Below are 18,648 nucleotides of genomic sequence, written 5' to 3' on the forward strand. Positions count from 1 at the left end.
CCTGGGCTCTGACCCCATTAGGGACTTCTCTGCTGGGGCTCCCATAATGGTGACATCTTAACTAAAATAGAGAAGGGAAGGGAGGCACCCTCGTGGCCAGGCGCTGAGCAGAGCTGGGCCAGCCGGTGACCCCTCCTTTTCATAGAGACAGCAGGGCTGCCCGCCTCGGGAGCCTTGAAGGTTTGTTCAGCCTCTTCCTTCCTTCCTCGCCCCCCGCCCCCAGTGCCATTCCAGATTGCTGCAAGGAGGAGGCTGCCCCCAAGCATGCCCCTAGTTTGCTGCACCCCGGTACAGTTGTGGGGTTGCCCAGAGCGTGGGGGATGGGGTGATATCCCGGGCTCCGCGTCAGGCTGGGGCCTGTACACCTGGCCCCACGGCAGCTGCTGCCCCAACTCCACGACTGAATTATGGGCAGGAACAGGGCCAGGAATATGGAATCTAATCCATTTTTCTTTTTTCTTTCCAGAAATTCCAGAGGGACTGGCTGTAATTGCTCTTTCTCAGCCCAGCTTGGGAGAGGGCTGATTCATTCCGTGGACTCGCCTGAATTCTCGCAGCAGAGCTCGGGTTCCCCTCCTCTCCCCCACGGCACCCTGCTCTGCCCTGGGCCCTGTTGCCGCAGGCCCGGAGTGCAGGGATGTGTGGGCTGTGGCGGCTGCGTTGTGAGCTGAATTGTGAGTAAACCTTCCCAGAACCTTAGAGCCTCATAGAACGTGAGACCCACTGGGCAATTGAAGGCATCCCCAGAACCAGAGAGTTACAGAAAAATAGACTCTCAAGTTTGGCAAAGCTCTTTAAAGTCATTCCCAGCACAGCAGCCTCGCCTCCCTTGCTGCTTTCTTCAGCCACTGTCTCCTCGAGAGGGAGATAGTCCCACAGCTTCTTTCCTTCCTGGGTCTCCGGGAGACCACACTTTTCAGCCCTTTTGCAGTTAGGAGGGGCAAGTGGCATTGCTGGCCTATGAAATAGGAGCAGAAGTAACAAAGTAACGTATGTCACACTTCTAAGAAGTCCCTGTGGCTCCAGCGTCCCTCTTCCCTTTCAGCGTTGATCCCAGACAAGTGCTTGTGTGGGGATGGCAGAGTCCCAGGTCAGAGCAGCCTGATCCGTCAAGACACTGCCAGAAGACAGTGCCCTGGGGAGATGCCCACGCTGCAGTGTGAGCCGGGGGGAGCTTGGCGAGGTCTGGGGGCTGCTTGCTGCGGGCTGCTGCATATGTCCCAGAGAGCATTTCCAGCCTGTGCCCCAGACGTCCAAGGATGGGGATTCACCCTCTCCCCAGGAGCACAAGGCTGCTGGGTCCATTGCTGAGTGAGCAGCTGTCAGCTGGAAAGTTCATTTTTCCTCTGAACTGAAATCTGCTTCCTCAAAACTCCCTGTTTCCTACCCCAAGTAGGTGAAGTTCATCCCGGGACTCTCTGGTTCTCAAACTTTGGCTTATGTCTGAATCACCTGGAGGGCTTGTTAAAACACAGTTTGCTGCACTCCACCCCCAATTTCTGATTCAGTGGGTGTTAACTAAGTGTTTGTGTCCTGCCCCCACTCATACGTTGAAATCCTAACCCCTAAGGTGATGGTATTAGGAGAGGTCTCTGGGAGGTGATTAGGTCATGAGGGTGGAGCCCTCATGAATGCGATTAGTGTCCTTATAAAAGGAACCCCGGGGAGCTCTCTCACCCTCTTTCTGCCCCGTGAGGACACAATGAGGTTGTTATCTGCAGTCAGAAGAGGACACTCACCAGAACCCACCGTGCTGCGCTTGGTATACTGATCTCAGGCTTCCAGCCTCCAGAACATGAGATAGAAATTTCTGTTGTTTGTAAACCACCCAGTCTATGGAACTTTGTTGTAGCATCACAAACTAAGACAGTAGGTTTGGGGCAGGACCTGGAAATTTGCATTTTTAGTAAGTTCCCAAGGGCTGCTGCTGCTGGTCTGGAGACCACACTTTGAGAGCAACTACTGTATACCTTCGGTTAGATCTCCCCAGGAGTCTGCTAGCACGTGTCAGTCATGGCTGCAGAGGTACCTCCACCTTGCCCAGCCCCACAGAACAGAGCCCCACACTCTGATCCCCCATGCTGGTCTGGGCGGGTCTGAATCTGGCTCTTTTCCCTCCACCGACCGTGAGCCTCACTGGGCAGGGCCCACCACAGATTCACCCCTGGGGCCCTCGGCCTGACGTGGGCCGGTCACAGCAGTAAGGAGGTGCTCAGTGGCTGTTTACTGAGTGCATGGATGTGTGAAACAGGAGGAACACCTTGTCCTCACTTCCGCAATCTCTCACAAATCTTCAGGCTCCCTGTGCAGAGACCCCTGGGGAGCTCATACTGCCCACCCTACAGGCATCAGGGCTGAGCCAGCTTATAGGCATGTTGGAGAGTCGATGGTGAGCAGGGAGTGGGCTGCATCCTCCCTCTAGGAGGGCTCTAAGCCTGGGGGCCCGAGGCGTGTGTGCATGGGGGTGCGCTGCCTATTCCTGTAAAGACCCAGCTTGGCAAGCCCACACTTGCTGTTGGGTCTGCAGATGACTCGCCTAGTGCTCACATGGGCCAATTCTGACTTCTGAGAAGGATTGTACTGTCTCGATTTTTGCGAACGCAGACAGGCTAGCTCATGCTTGGCTGCAGATGGTGTGGGCTTTGGCTTCCTGGGGGGTCTGCTGGGCCAGGTCCTCAGCTTTTCTGCCTAAAATCAATGCATCACGTCTTAAGGCACTGCCTCCTGGTCAAGGATCAAAGTCAAGGCCAACGTGGGATGTCCTACCGTATTCCCAGGAGAGGCTGGCCCTGCTGGAAGTCCATGAGGCCTTGATTCTCCTCCTTCCTCCCTCCTCCTCATCCCTCTCCCCCTCCCCCTCCCTTTCCCCTCCCCCTCATCCATCTCCTCCTCCCATTTTAAAATTTTTATTATGAAAATGATTAAACATATAGAAACATGGAGAGGACAGCATAACAAACATACATACCCATCAACTAGATTTAACAATTATTAACATTGTGCTGTATTTGCTTCATTCATTTTTTTGTGCTTAAGTATTAATATTTTAAAGAAAATTCATGATATATTAATACATTTGACCCTAAATACTTCAGTATGCATCTCTAGAAAGTAAGATGAGTTTTCTACAAAAACATATCATTGTGACATCCATCAGAATTAACACTAAATCTTCAATGTTGTCGAGTAGTTCATATTAATATTTCTGCAGGCCAGGCGCGGTGGCTCACGCCTGGAATCCTAGCACTCTGGGAGGCCAAGGCGGGAGGATTGCTCGAGGTCAGGAGTTCGAGACCAGCCTGAGCAAGAGCGAGACCCTGTCTCTACTAAAAAAGTAGAAAGAAATTAGCTGGACAACTAAAAGTATAGAGAAAAAATTAGCCAGGCATGGTGGCACATGCCTCTAGTCCCAGCTACTCGGGAGGCTGGGGAAGGAGGATCGCTTAAGCCCAGGAGTTTGAGGTTGCTGTGAGCTAGGCTGATGCCATGGCACTCTAGCTCAGGCAACAGAGTGAGACTCTGTCTCAAAAAAAAAAAAAAAAAAAAAAAAAAACAAACCCAAAAAACCATATTTCTGCAATTGTTGCAAAACTGTCTTTTATAATTGGTTTACTCCAACCAGAATCCAAACCAGATTCCCATGTTGCATTAGCTTGTTATTATATCTTTCAGGTCGCTTTTGTGCTAGAAAGTCCTTCCTGCTCCCGTTTCCCTGTGGTGTAGATGGGTTGAGGAAGCCAGGCCAGTGCCTGGTCATACCCAGCACGGAGACGGGTGGATTCCCGGGTAGGGGTCCAGGGAGAGAGGCTCAGCGTCCTCCTTCCGGGCCGTGGGAGTCTCCCGAGTGCATCACCGTGAAGAGCAGGGTCCTCCTGGGGCATGAAGTGTTTCTGCTGTGAAGCCCAGACTCCTTGAGAAGCCGTCACTCCTGGGAAGCAACGTGACATACAGAAGGGGCAGGAGAATATGGCACAGAATGAGAGTAAAGGCCTGGAAACGCTTGTGGTCACCCAGGTCACTCAGGGAGGGAAGACTCACAGGAGTCTCTGGGGAAGGACCTTGGAGACGAAGGTCAGTGACGCAAGGCAGTCAGGGCCCTGGGCGCTCTGATCAGCCTCTGACCCCTCCGTGAGGCGGGGACCGGCCGTGCTGACTGGCCTCCTGCCCACAGGCTGTTCCCTTCAGTGGGGCGCTGGGCCCGCCCTTCCACTCCCTGAAGGCCCCCGGGTAGCAGCTTCTCTTCTGCTTCTACTTGTGTTGTGGCTGTCGTCATCCGCGCAGCTGCTGTGGCAGCAGCTGTGACATTACCCAGACCCCTCCCGGGTTCTCCGGCTCCGCCCTGGTCCTCTGCTGCCACTTGTTCTGTCTCCCCGGCTGGCCTCCAGGCCCGCAGCTCTGGCACATTCTCTGCAAACAGAGCTTCCCACGTCTGTCTTGCTGCTCACGGTAAGAGGCCAGGTGCGGCTCAGGAGGAACTTGTCAAGCAGTGGTGTGACTGGGGAGAAGGCATTTTTTTTCCTGTGAATGAGAAAAATTAATTCAGAAGTTGATAATATCCAGTGTTGTCATAGGGCTCAGGAGAAATAGTCCCTTACTCTCTTGGTAGAAGATGAATTGGTCAAACTTTTGGAATAAAAATTGGCAACACCTATCAACATTAAAAATGTTTTTTTGTCCATTTTTTTCATTCAACAAATGTTTACTGAGTCCCTACTGAGTGCCAGACACTATTCTAGGTGTGGGGGAGCTGGCATTGAAACACCTGCCCTTGTGAAAACTATATTTTAATGGGAAAAGTGGACAACAAATAAATATATACCACCAATGATAATAAATGCTATGAATAAAAATAAAACAGGGTAAGGAGATAGTGTAGGGTAAGTGTGGCTCTTTCAATCCTTTGGCCTAGAAATTCCATTTCTAGGAAATTGTCATAGAAATATTTCTGCATGGACACACACACACACAAATGTTCACAGGAGTGAAAAACTAAACACCCTAGATGCCTAACAATAGAGGAGATGAATTTTCCATCCACCCATCAAAAAGAACGGGACAGCCGAGCACATACCAGCAAGGACGGGTCTTGAAGACAAGTTAAGCAAAACAAAAATGTCTTAGAATAATGTATACAGTAGGATCCATATAAGTAAAATAGTGCTTAAATATATGTACATCTGTAGATGTATAGAAAAGGTCTAGAAAAACAACACTCAACAATTAATGGTAGTCTTCTCTGTAAGGAAGGAAAAGTGGGAGGGGGTAATTGTAAACAGTACTTTCACATTTTACTCAAAATATACCTGTCTTGTTTGAATTCTTTATTTTTTTCCCAAGAGATAGGGTCTTGCTACATCGTCCCAGCTGGTCTCAAACTCCTGGGATCAAGTGATCCTCCTGTCTCAGCCTCCTGAATAGCTGGGACTACACGCATGCACTATGGCGCCCAGCATTTTTTTTTTAAATTCAAATTTTAGGTTCTTCTCTGGAGTAAAACAGGCTCTTTGCTATTTACAAGGTTATTCTTGAGTTGCGAAAATTCTCCATGTTTTCCCCTTGTATTCTTCTATTCAATCTTGGCTGCCTCAATCAGACAGAAAGCGCGAGGACATTTTTTTTTTCCTTGTAGCAGAAACCTTAGCAACAGACAGTAACTGCTCTAAGTCTGTCAAACAGATGCATTGAATTCTTTTTTTTTTTAAATACCATGAACATATATTTATGTATTCCATGGTTTAAGTAAAAACAAAAACACAAAAACCACAACATCAGAGATAGACGCTCCGCACCATAGCACAGGGGCCTTTCCTTGGGGTTTTGGGATCTTAATCGAGAAAGTTAAATGGATTCTCAGGTTTGTTAAATTGACTCTGACCTGTGGCTTTTGGTCCTGAGGGAGAAAATGAAATGAAATGAGCATTTTCTCCCTAAATTCAAAACTCTCAGCAGCCCCAGCTGGCTCCAAATCACAGGGTTGAAAGGGGTCGAGGGGAGAAGGAATCGCTTTTCCTGACCCGGTGCGGGGCCGGGAGTCCAGCCGCCTGTTCCGGGAAGGTGATCCTACCACCATGTGGGCAGGAGGAAATTGAGGTTCAGAAAATTTAGCAGCTTGCCCAAGGTCACAGGGCAGCTAGTGCCAAAAAGTCAAGGTTTGAAACTGTATCTGCGGGCAAGGATGATCTGAGCCACCCTTCACAGCGGTACCTCCGCTCCTTGGAGGCCCCCGCAGGTCCCTGCTTCTGCTAGGATGGCAACGAGGACCCTCCGGCCAGTCTGAGTGTTGGCCTGTCCCTAATCCAGGGCCCAAGGGGACCTCCACCCTCTGGGCCCCTAGTCCTGGCTCCTGCTCCTGGGCTGGGGCACTTCCCACCTGGGCAGTGGGGTCCTGGGGTGCTTCTCTCCTGCAGCCACAGTCATATCACAGCTGAGAATTAATAGCATAATAATAATAGAATAAACAATAGAATAATCATAATAGCTAAAGCAGAATAATAATAAAAGTTAGTATAGAGCCAGGCATTGTTCTACCAACTTGGCAAATGTTGATCCACCTAATCCTTTAACTATTCTAGAACCAGTATCATCCCCCTGTTACAGAGGAGAAAACTGAGGCACAGAGCACTTAACTATCTGGCCCAAAGTCACATAGCTCGAAAGGGACAGACCAGGATCCGAATTCCAGTAATCTTCAGAGCCCGTGCTCTTCATTTCTGTGTAATGCTCATCAGAAGTGAATTAACACATGCAGCCCTTACTGTGTGCTGGGCACCGTGATTAGTACTTTAAATATATTAATATGTTAAAGACTAAGCACAGAACAGTCAAGGCACCCATCTAAGGCCACACAGCATGTAACGGCAGAGGTGGATTTTGAACCCACACATTCTGACTCCAGAAGTTACACTCTTAAACTTGGTACAGCATGAACAGACAGTCCCTGAGGCTCTAACGCTCCCAACATACACTTCCTACTACTAGGGAAGAGCTCTGAGCACCCACTGGGCACCGTGGCACTCACTGGGCAGGACCAGCTGGTAATCCCGGGTCTCCAGTCTCCCATTGTTGAGGAGCTGGTTGTTGCTGGGGACACGCTGTGCTGGGATGGACAGACTAGTCCCGCTGTGCGGCTAAGGCCTATGGTGACTCATCACCACACCCCAGGTGTGGAGGGGCTGCGCTCCAGGACAGGCGGGTCCATTCTGGGATTGGAGCAGGCTGGCGGTGTGGGGGCAGGGAGTTCAGGGGACAGACTGCACGGAGCTCTTCTCTCGCCCTCATTTCCCACTCTCCTTCTCCCTCATTAGGGTGGAAAGACAAAAGCAATTGCAAGCAAATGTAGCAGAAGGTGTCCCCCCAGCTCTGCTCGTGTCCTGGCAAAGGGTGCAGACTGAGCCTGCGGGTCTCCGTGCTCTAGTGCTGGTGTCCCAGCAGGAGACAAAGCGGGGCCAGGGTGCCAAGTGCTGCCCTGGGGACCCCGTGACGCTCACAGATGCCTTGAGCACTGGCTGGCTGAGGAGCAGGCTGCTGCCAGGCAGCTTTGTGCATTTCGTGGCTTCGCTGGAAACTCATCAGATGCTTGGCACAAACACTTCCCTCCTCCAGTGACGGGGGCTCACATTTCAGAAAGCATCAAACTGCTCTGAAAGGTGATAATAATGTCTGTCAATTTCTGTACATACAATACTGTTTTATACAGCAAGAATATTTTTCTTGGCTTTTTGTTACTGTATGGACTCCCAGACCAAGGGTCCCTGAGCCCTGGAGGACAGCCCGGCTGGTGCACGGGGCATCAAAGGGTAGGACAATATCTGGGGAGGTGGTGGAGGTCGCACAGCAGCAGGGCCCTCCCTGCACTCCATTTGTTGGGTGAGGGGAGGGAGGAGGGTTCTAGGATATTCCTGAGCCGGGGCAGCAGGCACAGCTGCGAAGGCAGCAGCTGCAGACCCAGAATGGGTCTGAGTGTGGCCTCCCTGCCTTGGGCTGGGCAGACAGTCTCCTGCTCCTTCAGCTACGTGGCTGGCTGTGGTTGGCAGAGGCCGAGCGCAGTGTGAGCAAGTGCAGAGGGGGAGGGTGGCTTTGGAGGTAAAGAACAGAGGGGACAGAGGTGCAGAGGTGGCATGGTGCCTGGTGCTCTCGGGGGGCTGAAAGGAGGACACGTCCCTAATTTTGATGTATCTGCGACTTAAGCCAAATCCCTTTAGCTCACTGGACCCCTGCATCTGGGTTATGCTCTATCGCAGTGACAAGAAGCCTAGTGGGAATGTCTCTTGAGTGCAGGAAAGGTGGGGCTCCCTCCCACCACAGGCCCTGAAGGGTAGGGATGATGGAGCATCGCCTGCGTAAGTCTTCCCTGGGCGGTGATGCTGAGATGGGGCCCCACTGACATCCACTGTGCCTGAGGCTCCCAAGACACCCCCATAGTCCTTTCCCAGGTCACCAGCCTTGGCAGCTCCCAAGACTGGCACTGGTTCAGGTGCTGGAGCCTCAAGGAAGGACCAGAGCCCCTCCTCCTTCCCCTTGCCCCACTCTCCCTGGGACTGCATTTAGGTCTTGATCACCACCATAGGGCTGGGCGGAGAGGGTGCCAGAGGAGAATACCATTCATTCTTCCCTGACGTGTGACCCACTGTTCCCAAGGATGAATCCAGGGCATTTTTAATGTACTTTCTTCCTAAGGTAGCAAAACACCAGTTAAATCTTTAGCAGGGCATCCTGACGGTCAGCCCTTCAGTGGGACCCCAAACACGATGCCTGAGTGCAGTGGCCACCAACGTCATCATCCCAACTCCCAGGTACTGAGCACCTCCTTTGGGCCAGCAATGGTAGTGGCATATTTAATCTGTGTGCGTGTGTGTGTGTGAGCGCATCAGTTTGTTCTTTTTTAAAATTGCTAAGACATAATTCACATATCATAAAACCTACTCTTTATTTTATTTTTTTTTTGAGACAGAGTCTCACTCTGTTGCCCGGGCTAGAGTGCCATGGCATCAGCCTAGCTCACAGCAACCTCAAACTCCTGGGCTCAAGCGATCCTTCTGCCTCAGCCTCCCGAGTAGCTGGGACTACAGGCATGCACCACTATGCCCGGCTAATTTTTTCTACATATATTTTTAGTTGTCCATATAATTTCTTTCTATTTTTTTTTTAGTAGAGACGGGGTCTCCCTTTTGCTCAGGCTGATCTCGAACTCCTGAGCTCAAATGATCCACCTGCCTCAGCCTCCCAGAGTGCTAGGATTACAGGCGTGAGCCACTGAGCCCAGCCAAAACCTACCCTTTAAAAGTGTACAAATCAGTTTTTGAAGTATATTCACATGGTTGTTCTCGCATCACCACTAATTCCAGAACATTCCCATCACTCCCCAAAAGAAACCCTGTACCCATGAGCAGTCACCTCCCACTCACTCTTCCCCCAAACCCTGGCAACCACTAATCTACTTTTTGTCCCTATGAATTTGTCTATTCTGGGTGTTTCATGTAAATAGTATCATACAATATGTGGTCTTTTGTTTTCCACGTAATTAAAAGTTAGTTAGGCTGGGCATGGTGGTGCATGCCTGTAGTCCAGCTACTCGGGAGGCTGAGGCAGGAGGATTGTTTGAGCTCAGGAGTTGGAGACCAGCCTGAGCAAGAGTGAGACCCCGTCTCTACTAAAAAAAAAAAAAAAAAATAGAAAGAAATTATACGGACACCTAAAAATATATAGAGAAAAAATTAGCCGGGCATGGTGGTGCATGCCTGTAGTCCAGCTACTCGGGAGGCTGAGGTAGGAGGATTGCTTGAGCCCAGGAGTTTGAGGTTGCTGTGAGCTAGGCTGATGCCATGGCACTCTAGCCCCGGCAACCGAGTGAGACTCTGTCTCAAAAAAAAGAAGTTACAAAATTTTTTTTTATGAAGTCTTTGGCTTCATAACTTAGATTGCAACGATGGCCTACATCTCGCCATTTCTGCAGGTTTTTGAGTGCATAGGCATGGATGTATTTTTCTGGAGAAAGAGTCTCTTTTTGATTAGAGCTTATTGTTTAAGAGTTTACATTTAGATTCTCAAAGTCTAGGAGTCCTGCCCTTAAGCTTTGGCACATGCCCCACCCCGGCCATTCCAGACCTCAGCTTCCCCAGCGCACAGCGGGGCCCTCCCAGCTCCGACTTCCGTTTATTCCAGAGTCCAGACCTGCCCAGGCCCTCCCTGCAACAACTCCCTAGGCCTCTCCTGGCCGTTGGTGGGCGGCACCACCCTCACCGGCTAAATTTAGGATAAGTTCTTATCATCCCCAGGAGGTCTCCCAGGTGTTAACCATGAATGTTGCCAGATGTTCAAAGTAAACCAAGGGCCTAATGAATGAAGTAATACCCAAATTATTGCCCTGGAATGGAGAGGATTTTGGATTCAGAAATAAAATAGCCAGCCGGGGCTAATGAATAATTAGACATTAATTGTTTGCCAGTGGAAACTAATTAAAACTTCACTTGGGTGGAGAAAGAGGCAAACTGCCCATATTATGCCTCGAAGCAGCTGCAGTGAGCTGTCCCTGCCTTTGAGGCTTAATCTTCTCACCAGCACCGGGGGAGTCGCTGGGGGGATGACTAATTAAGACTTTTTAGAAGTCTCTGCAATGTAGCATAAGCCCCCAAATCCAAAGTGCCAGCAGACAGCCAATCCACAGTATGAAGCTGGCTGGGATCAGGCTGCCCTCCATCCAGGTAGGAGGCCGGCCTCCCTGCTTTGCTTCTCTGGACAACTCAGGACAAGCTGATTCTAAAATCAATTTATTTTGAACTTCCAGTCTAGTAACATAGTCTGGGGTTTTATGGGAGCCAAATGACTGCTTTCTTTCTTTTGTCTCATTCTCCATTCATGCCATTTATGAAACAAATCATACAATTTTAATGAGACAGATAAAAGTTTTAAAATAATCTTTTAAACTATTTTTGATTCAATAAAATAACAACAGTTACTATTTATATGTTTGCCTGTGTGGCAGGCCCCATGCTAAGCACTTTGTACGCATTACCTAACTGAATTTTTACAACAGCCTTGTGGGTTATGGATTATTTCCTTTGGACAAATGGGAGAATGGGTTCAGAGAGGTTAGGAACTTACCTGAGTTCACACAGGTAGTAAGTGGCAGAACCAAGACATGAATGCAGCTACACCTCACTCCAAAACCTCTATCCCATGGCAGCCTCCTGACAAAGGGTGGAGTTGGTAGAACTGGGCGCTTCCCAACTGGCACGCCCAAATGCCAGTGTCGTGTTATTAACTCAGGGTAGGCTTATTTCTAAAGCAAGCAAGCCCACATCTCAGCGGTTAACACATTATTCCATTGGTCAGAACTTAGTTGCAAGGACCCCACCTCACTGCAAGGGAGGATGGGAAATGTAGTCCCACATGTGCCCAGGAAACAGGAATTGGTTGCACATAACAAAATCTTGGCCAAGTCCACCTCCAGTGTGATTTTTCTCTTTGTCTGAACTCATCCTCAAAGTCAGTGTCAGAATGGTCTTACTGGGTTGCAAACCAGCCAATCTTTGCACAATCTCACGAACAGAAAAGCCACTTCCTGTTCTTGGTATTTCCAGGGCAAAGGGCAATGCTCGTTGCAGATATTTAGAGAATAGATCTTCAGTTCCCCTTGTCCTCTGAGTCCTTTCTGGTCCTCATGCAGAGAAGCTTTTGCTGGCCAGGCTGGGCTGGAAGCTGCACGGGGGTGTGAGAGAGGCCTCCACTGCCCCTGCCCGCCTGGGAGCTACACTGAAGCAGGCCCGAACATCTTCCTGATGGACCCTTGAGCAGGAGCCACTCCCCTCGCACCCAGCCCCGTCCGCCTCCGAGCTCCTTGCTCAGCTTTGCCAGATCAAGTAGGTGTAGCTGCCCTGACCTAGCAGCCCAAAGAGGAGCAGGTGGAGTGGTCTGTGGCAGCTGGGCGCTGGTCTGAACCTCACCAGGCCCCCACCGTGCCCTCTGTGCCCAGCCCTCCCCGGAGCCTGGCTCTGGCCCGAGCAGAGGTCTCGTGAGTTCTTTGCTGCTGCTTCTCCTACCTTTGCCTTTCCGGCCTGCCAAGTCAGCCTAGTTCATAGACAACCCAAATGCTCAGAGACAGCAGGAATGTGCACTAATCCAATTAAACCTTCAGCCTATCAAGTAGCAGGAAATGCCTGGACCAAAAACCATCTGTGGAATGGAGCAGGACTGCCGCCCTATGTTCCACGTGTTTGGTCTTTCACAGGCAGCGAGGAGCCCGCCCACGGTCATGCCTGCCTCCCTGCACGGTGGTAGATCAGAAACAATGACCTGCCTTGGATGATTGTGTATTGTATTGGGCATGTTGTGGGCAGAGTTGGGAGACAGGAAAGCTAATTGGAGCCTGGCTCAGTTGTGGACTTTTTGTGAGTGTGGACATGTCCTTTCTGAGCTTTGGGCCTCAGTTTCCTCATCTGTAAAACAGGAATAAGGAACTTCTGGTTTTCTTGCCTTGCAAGGTTGTTGTGGGATAGTTTGGGGGGATGGGATTCTGAAAAGTAGCCCCCATATACGGGAGAAGGCTCACGGCCAGGGTTGTCCTTGTGGCCGACTGTTGGACAGATGACCCCACACTCCTTCCCATCGTCCCCCGCCATATTCTGCTGTCAAGGCTAGAGAGGCAGCAGCCTCACTTTCTTAGCCTCCCTCCACACACTGCAGGTCGGGGTGGCCACGTGGCTTGGTTCCAGCCAATGAAACTCAAGGTGAAGCGGGCTGGGGGCTCCTTGTTTAACAAAAGTAAAACAGAGCAAGGGGGGCTGACCTGGCGCATCTCCCTTCCTGCCTTGTTCTGCCTGAAGACCCGCCAGGAGCTGAGGTGGCATCTTGGAACCACTTATCTTAATTACACCTGCAATGACCCTATTCCAAAGAAGCTTGCGCTCTGAGGTTCTGGATAGATGTGAAGTTTGGGGGAGTGCCCACTACATGCCTCCTTCCCCAAATCTAATCCATCAGCGAGTTTCATTAACCTGACCACAGTGCGTTCTGGACCCGGCCACTTCTCCCTATATCGATTCAATCACCCCACCCCAACGCCTGTCCCCGGCCACCTGACGCTATACCAGCCTCCTGCTGGGCTGCCTGCTTTGAGTTTGCCCTCTGACCTCATCTCCTCTCATTCTTCCCCACTCCCTCTGCTCCAGATCCCACCGGGCATCTTCCTTACGTGGGGTCTTTGCACCTCCTGTCCCCTCTGCCCCAGATCTGTGCATGGTGGGGGCATCACTTAGGTCACATCTCAAAGGTCATCCCTTAAGAAAGGGCTGCTCCAATTACCCAAATCTGAAGCACCCCCAAACCTGCCTACCACCCCTCTCTATCATGTCACCTTGGTTTTTTGCTTTATGCCATTTCTACTCTCTGATCTGTCAGGCACCATTCGTTTATCTGTACACTGTCTTTGAGAACTCCCGCTGGAACGACAGCTCCACGAGGGACCCTGGGCCATCTTGGTCACTGCTGTGTCCCCAGAACATGCCTGGTGTGCAGTGGGTGCTTGTTATTCCGTGAATGAGTGAGTGTGCAGAGGTACAGGGTGCAGGGAAGGTCTGCGGGGATGGGGCACGTTCTAAATCAGCTGTGCTTGCGGACACAGAAGGGAGGGCCCCGCCAATCACTCTCCCTGTCGCTATGTCTCCCTGGCCACACAGCCACAGTCCATTTTGCCGTTTTGAAAATAAGAGTCAATTGGTCCAGCTTCCTGTGCAGGGAATTACGTTCAGTGAATGGCAAATTGTCTCATTACCTAGAGTAGTGAAAGGCTACCGGGACAGTGTCACCATGATGAGGGTCCCCTTGGAGAGGTAGGGCCAGGTGGCTGAGAGGGCAGGAAGCCCCCAGTTTCCAGCCCCCACCTCTGGGACACGTGTGTGAAGGCTCAGATGGCAGCCGTGGCAGGCATGGTGGATGCACAGTCACGGCCTGTGTGGCTCACGCAGCAGGGCAAACTGCCTGGCCCATCTGCAGGAATCCACCCTGGAGTGGCCTGGTCTCCTCTGCCCTGAGAGCAGCCAGGGCCAGCCTGTCACTGGGCCAGCAAAGCTGACGGGGTCCCCTGGATCATCAGCCCTCAGCTACTCAATCCAGAGACTGTACCCTAGAGTGGGGATCCTGGGCCCTGTGACCCTCAGCCATACACACCCCACCACCGTGCTATGATGGAGGCTGCTGCTGCCTGAACCCGCAAGGCCAGCAGAGACGTTGGCATCTGCTCAGGGCTCTCCTTCCACCACAGCAACCAGGAACCAAGCTGGGAGCATCAGGCCTCCGGGTAAGCGAGGCTGCAGTCTGCCTGGATGTCCTCAAAGATAAGCTTCAGGGCCGGACAAACAAGGTATCCGAAATGTAAACACCACTGTTCAATCAGTTTGAGCGTTAGCCAATCCTAATGTGTGTCTTTTTCTTCACAATTTCCTCCCCCTTTCCCCAAACAAAGTTATGTTTGTTTTGGTTTCTCCTGTCCTGGGCCCTCCTTCCCACCCCGCAGCCCCGCCCTGCAGTCTGCACTGTCCCCCGGCTTCCCAGCCTCACGCGGCCCCTCACGCTACCTGCACGCTGTCCCCGTGATCTTTCTCCCGCACACACCTCATCACCTCTCACTCGGAGGCCTTCCGTGGCTCCCCATTGCCTGCAGAAAGAAGTTCAGACTCTTTAGCTGAGACTTCAAGGTTCTCTACAATTTCCCATCTATACAAGCATCCCCATTTGTCTCCCCGGCTCCCTATGCTCCAGCCACACGAGACTTCTGCTCTCCAATGCTTCTGGAAATTTCTAGCCTCAGAGTCTCTTGCCCATGCTGTCCCTTCTACCTGTTATGACTGTGTTGTGGGTTGAATTGTGTCCCCTCAAAAGACATGTCGATGTCATAACCCCTGGTACCTGTCAATGTGACTATTTGGAAATAGGGTTTTTGCAGATATAATCAAATTAAAATGAGGTCATACCAGGTTGGGGTGGGCCCTAAACCCAATGACTGATGTCCTATGAGAGGGCCGTGTGAAGACACAGGGACATGGAGACACACAGGGAGGATGCCCTGTGACGAGGGAGGCAGAGGGGGGAGTGACGCAGCTGCAAGCCAAGGAGCGCCAGGGTTGCCATCAGCCACCAGAGGCCAAGAGACGGGCACGGGGCAGATCCTGGCTCAGAACCTCCAGAAGGGGCCAATCTTTTTTTTTTTTTTTTTAAATATATGGAATGCTTCACGAATTTGTGTGTCATCCTTGCACAGGGGCTTTGTTAATCTTCTCTGTATGGTTCCAATTTTAGTATATGTGCTGCCAAAGCAAGCACGAGAAGGGGCCAACCTTGATGACACCTTGATTTTGGACTCCTGGCCTCCAGGACTGTGAGACAGGACCTTTCTATTGTTTTAAGCCACCAAGTTTGTGATAATGTGTTGTGGCAGCCCCAGGACAGGAATGCAGCCTGGCACTGCCACTGTGCCTGAACACACCTGCCCTCCCTCTGGGTCCTGTCCGTTTCTGCCTTGTCCGTGACAACTTCCCCGTGTTTCCCGAGTGCTGTGTGTTGTTATTGCCGTACTTCTCACTGACGCCTGTTTTCCAGCTCTTCAGTGGCCATCTGACCCCCACCCACACACAGGAAACCCCTTGAGGACTGAGTTTGTTGGGTTGTTTTGGTTTCTCTATAGCTAAGCTTGTGGTGGGCGACCGGGGCAGCCGTCTGCTAACCTAAGGGTGGGGCTGTTGTATCGGGGAGCCCCATCCACTCATTCAGGAAATAAATACCGAGCACCTGGTATGCGTGAGGCAGTCTTCTCGGTCCTGTGAACAGAGCCATGAACACACCTGGGGCCTCACGGAGCACACGGTCTGGTGAGGAAATATGATCTAATCTGTCATACGGTGCTGGCAAAAATGCTCAGAAAGAGAAGTTCAAGGGCACAGAGAGTCCTGTTGGGGGTGTATTCCCCATCAGGAGGGAAAAACCCCAACCCACAGACCTTCCCCTAGATGGGCTAGTGGCCCCAACCTGGGGACAGAGGACAACATGACCCAGACCGGAAACTTCCCCGTGCTCCCTGCTGCAGACAGAGACACTGAAACAGGGAAGCACTGAGACCCTCACTCCGGGCCTCTCGGCAGGGCAGGGCTGGGACTGGGAGTCAAGTCAGAAGCTCCGACCGCTCTTTCCCCACATCCCTCCGGCTTCCTGTCCTGCGGGCAGCCTTTGGGGTGCAGGTTTCCCTGCATGACTCTCAGGTGGGGAAGGCAGGTGTGGGGGCCTTGCCCTGAGCCAGTGTGGGGTGAGGGCTCCCTTACATGTTTTCTTTGTGCCCCTCCCCAGTCATGTGGCTCACATGGCCCTGCTGTGAGTCCCAACAGCGGCATGAAGGCGCCGTAGCCAGAATCCCTCGGCTGGACACCCTCGGCTGGCAAGGTCAAGAGAGGACAGTCAGAGAGGACAAGAACGGGCAGGTGTCTTAGATGCAGACACACCTGGCCACCTCCTGGGAGTGGGCGTGGGCTCGGTTGGTTGTAAGGGGTAGTGTGGAAGGTGTCCCCAGGTTCCTGCCTGGAGCCAGCAGGACAGGTGAGAAGCCGCACACCTTCTAGCAGACCCGATGGAGGCCTCCCCTTCTTGAACTTGAATGGGTTTTAGGTGCCCTTGGAGTTTCTTCTGTGCCCTGCTGGTGGCAAAGGTCCCAGAAACGTGATGGCGTTACAAGGCTTTGAAGCAGCAAGATGAGCTTCCCAGGGATGGGGGGTTCAGAGGAGGCGGGCACGCCGGCAAGTGCCAGGGAGAAGATTTGCAGCTGGCCAGGCTGCTCACAGCAGGGGCTAATTCAATTGGCTCAGCAAGGATTGATTAAGCACCTGCCCTACTATCTGCCTGGCATCGTGGGTTTGGGGATTGGCGGGGACAGGGCAGGGAAAAGTGCTGGCTTGTCCTTGCAGAAGAATGAGGAGGAGGCCGTGGTGAGGTGGGAGGACATGAACCCAGGGCAGGCAAAAATGGAGGGAGTGGAGAGTCTGTCTGCCTCAACCCGCGGCAGCCGGGGAGACAGGCTGGTCTTTGTGCGCTGAGAGGCCAGTGCAGCCCCTGGTCATGGAAACCTAACTCTGAACTTATTGGAGAGGGGACAGGCCCTTCTCCTGCTCAGTTGTTAAGCAAGGTCCTGCCTGGAGGCAGAGGACAGTCGGAAGTGACTGTGGGGTCCTTCCAGCCCGGGGAGTCTGTGATTCTAAAAACAGGCAAACAAGCTCAGTGTCTCTGGGCCTTTGCCTTCCCGACCTTCCCCCCGTCTTTCTTGGACAAAGGGCTCCTGGAGGGATCTGGGGCTCATTTCATAGAAAGCTGAGAATAATATGAAGTAGAGTTTCTATTTTAGAGGGTAACACTTACATAAGGTGGGATCTTTCAAAATGTTCAATCTGATACTTATTTAAGGAAACATCAAACAGCCCCACAAACACAGCGTGGAGGAGGCGGCTACTCCGTTCTCCCCCGCACGCCCAGCTGGTCGGGATGGGCGGTGGGGCCGCACCCGCTGCTCAGAGGTGCAGGCTGGCATGAGCGGGTGCCAGGGCCGGACACGCCTGCCCTCCTGCTCACTGCCTGCCCCTGGAGGGGTCAGAACCAGGGTGCCTGCTGGAGACCCCAGGAAGGGCTGGACACCCCAGATATACTGCAGGTGCCCCCAGGAGGACTAACGCCTCCAGCTCACATTGATGTGGGACCTTGATCCGAGCCTTCTGGCACTCAGATCCCATGCACCCGTCTTTGCACCTCAGGCTTCTTGGGAATGAATAAATGAAGGGGCAGGGGGTGGGAAGGAATGTTCTACAGACTTACTTTGTGGAGTCTTTACCTGCTCCCATTGCCAGACTGAACTCTAAAATTCCAAGAGGAAAAGGAGAGAATAAAAGAAAAATGTCATATTTCAAATCCTTCCCAAAGTGACTCATTTCAGAAGTGGAGTTCTGTCCTTTTTAAAAATGCAATCAACCTTCTTGAAAACAGCCTTTGTTTTCCTTCCAGCTGCGGACCTGACCCATCCTTCTTGGCTCTGCAGAGAACCCGAGAAGAAGCTGTAGGGCGGCTCTTGCGAGGGGCTTGGCTGGGGCGGCAGGGCGGGGCAGGAGGGTGGGGGGCTGTTGGGAGGGAGAGAAGCCACAGGGACTCTCTGCCTTCTTCAGGAGGGACGGTCACCATTAATAACCCCATCCCCGCCAGCTTGTAGACCCTCACCCCACCCAATACAACCACACACCAAGCAGGGGACTCTGGCAGTCACTCACTCATCTTCTTGGAGCACCCTGGTCATTGGATTCTAGAATGATCCCAGTAACCTGAAAAGACATTTGGTCCCCTCCTCCAGACCCCAGTCTGGACAGCCTAGGCAAGGGCTTAGGAGGTAGTTTCTTCAGGCACCCCATGATTTTTACTTTTTGTTCTTTTGGTTCTGGGATGAAGAAACTCAAATGTCTGTGCCCTGCATGCCAACCCTTCAACTGTCTGATGCTCTGGGGTACACTTAAAATATGTGTACATCTGGGGCACTTAACCTTGGACTTGGAAAATTAAACATACTTAGGTCCATTTATTTCTCTAATTACCTTTAAATAATTTCATAGAATGAGAGATACGTAACTTCAAAGG

At 51.7% G+C, this 18,648-nt stretch overlaps 1 non-coding gene and 1 pseudogene across 1 annotated transcript; both read right to left on the reverse strand.

Annotated features, from left to right (window-relative positions):
- Nucleotides 1-5,554: 5,554 nt before the first annotated feature.
- Nucleotides 5,555-5,676, reverse strand: LOC123637622 (annotated as a pseudogene).
- A 9,532-nt stretch (nucleotides 5,677-15,208) lies between these two features.
- LOC123637550 lies at nucleotides 15,209-15,315 on the reverse strand. Its single transcript, XR_006734919.1, has one exon. It is a non-coding gene; the product is annotated as a U6 spliceosomal RNA (small nuclear RNA).
- Between the last annotated feature and the right edge of the window lie 3,333 nt (nucleotides 15,316-18,648).

The sequence above is a fragment of the Lemur catta genome, chromosome 4 (genome assembly GCF_020740605.2).
Source record: "Lemur catta isolate mLemCat1 chromosome 4, mLemCat1.pri, whole genome shotgun sequence".
Taxonomy (NCBI): Eukaryota; Metazoa; Chordata; class Mammalia; order Primates; family Lemuridae; genus Lemur; species Lemur catta.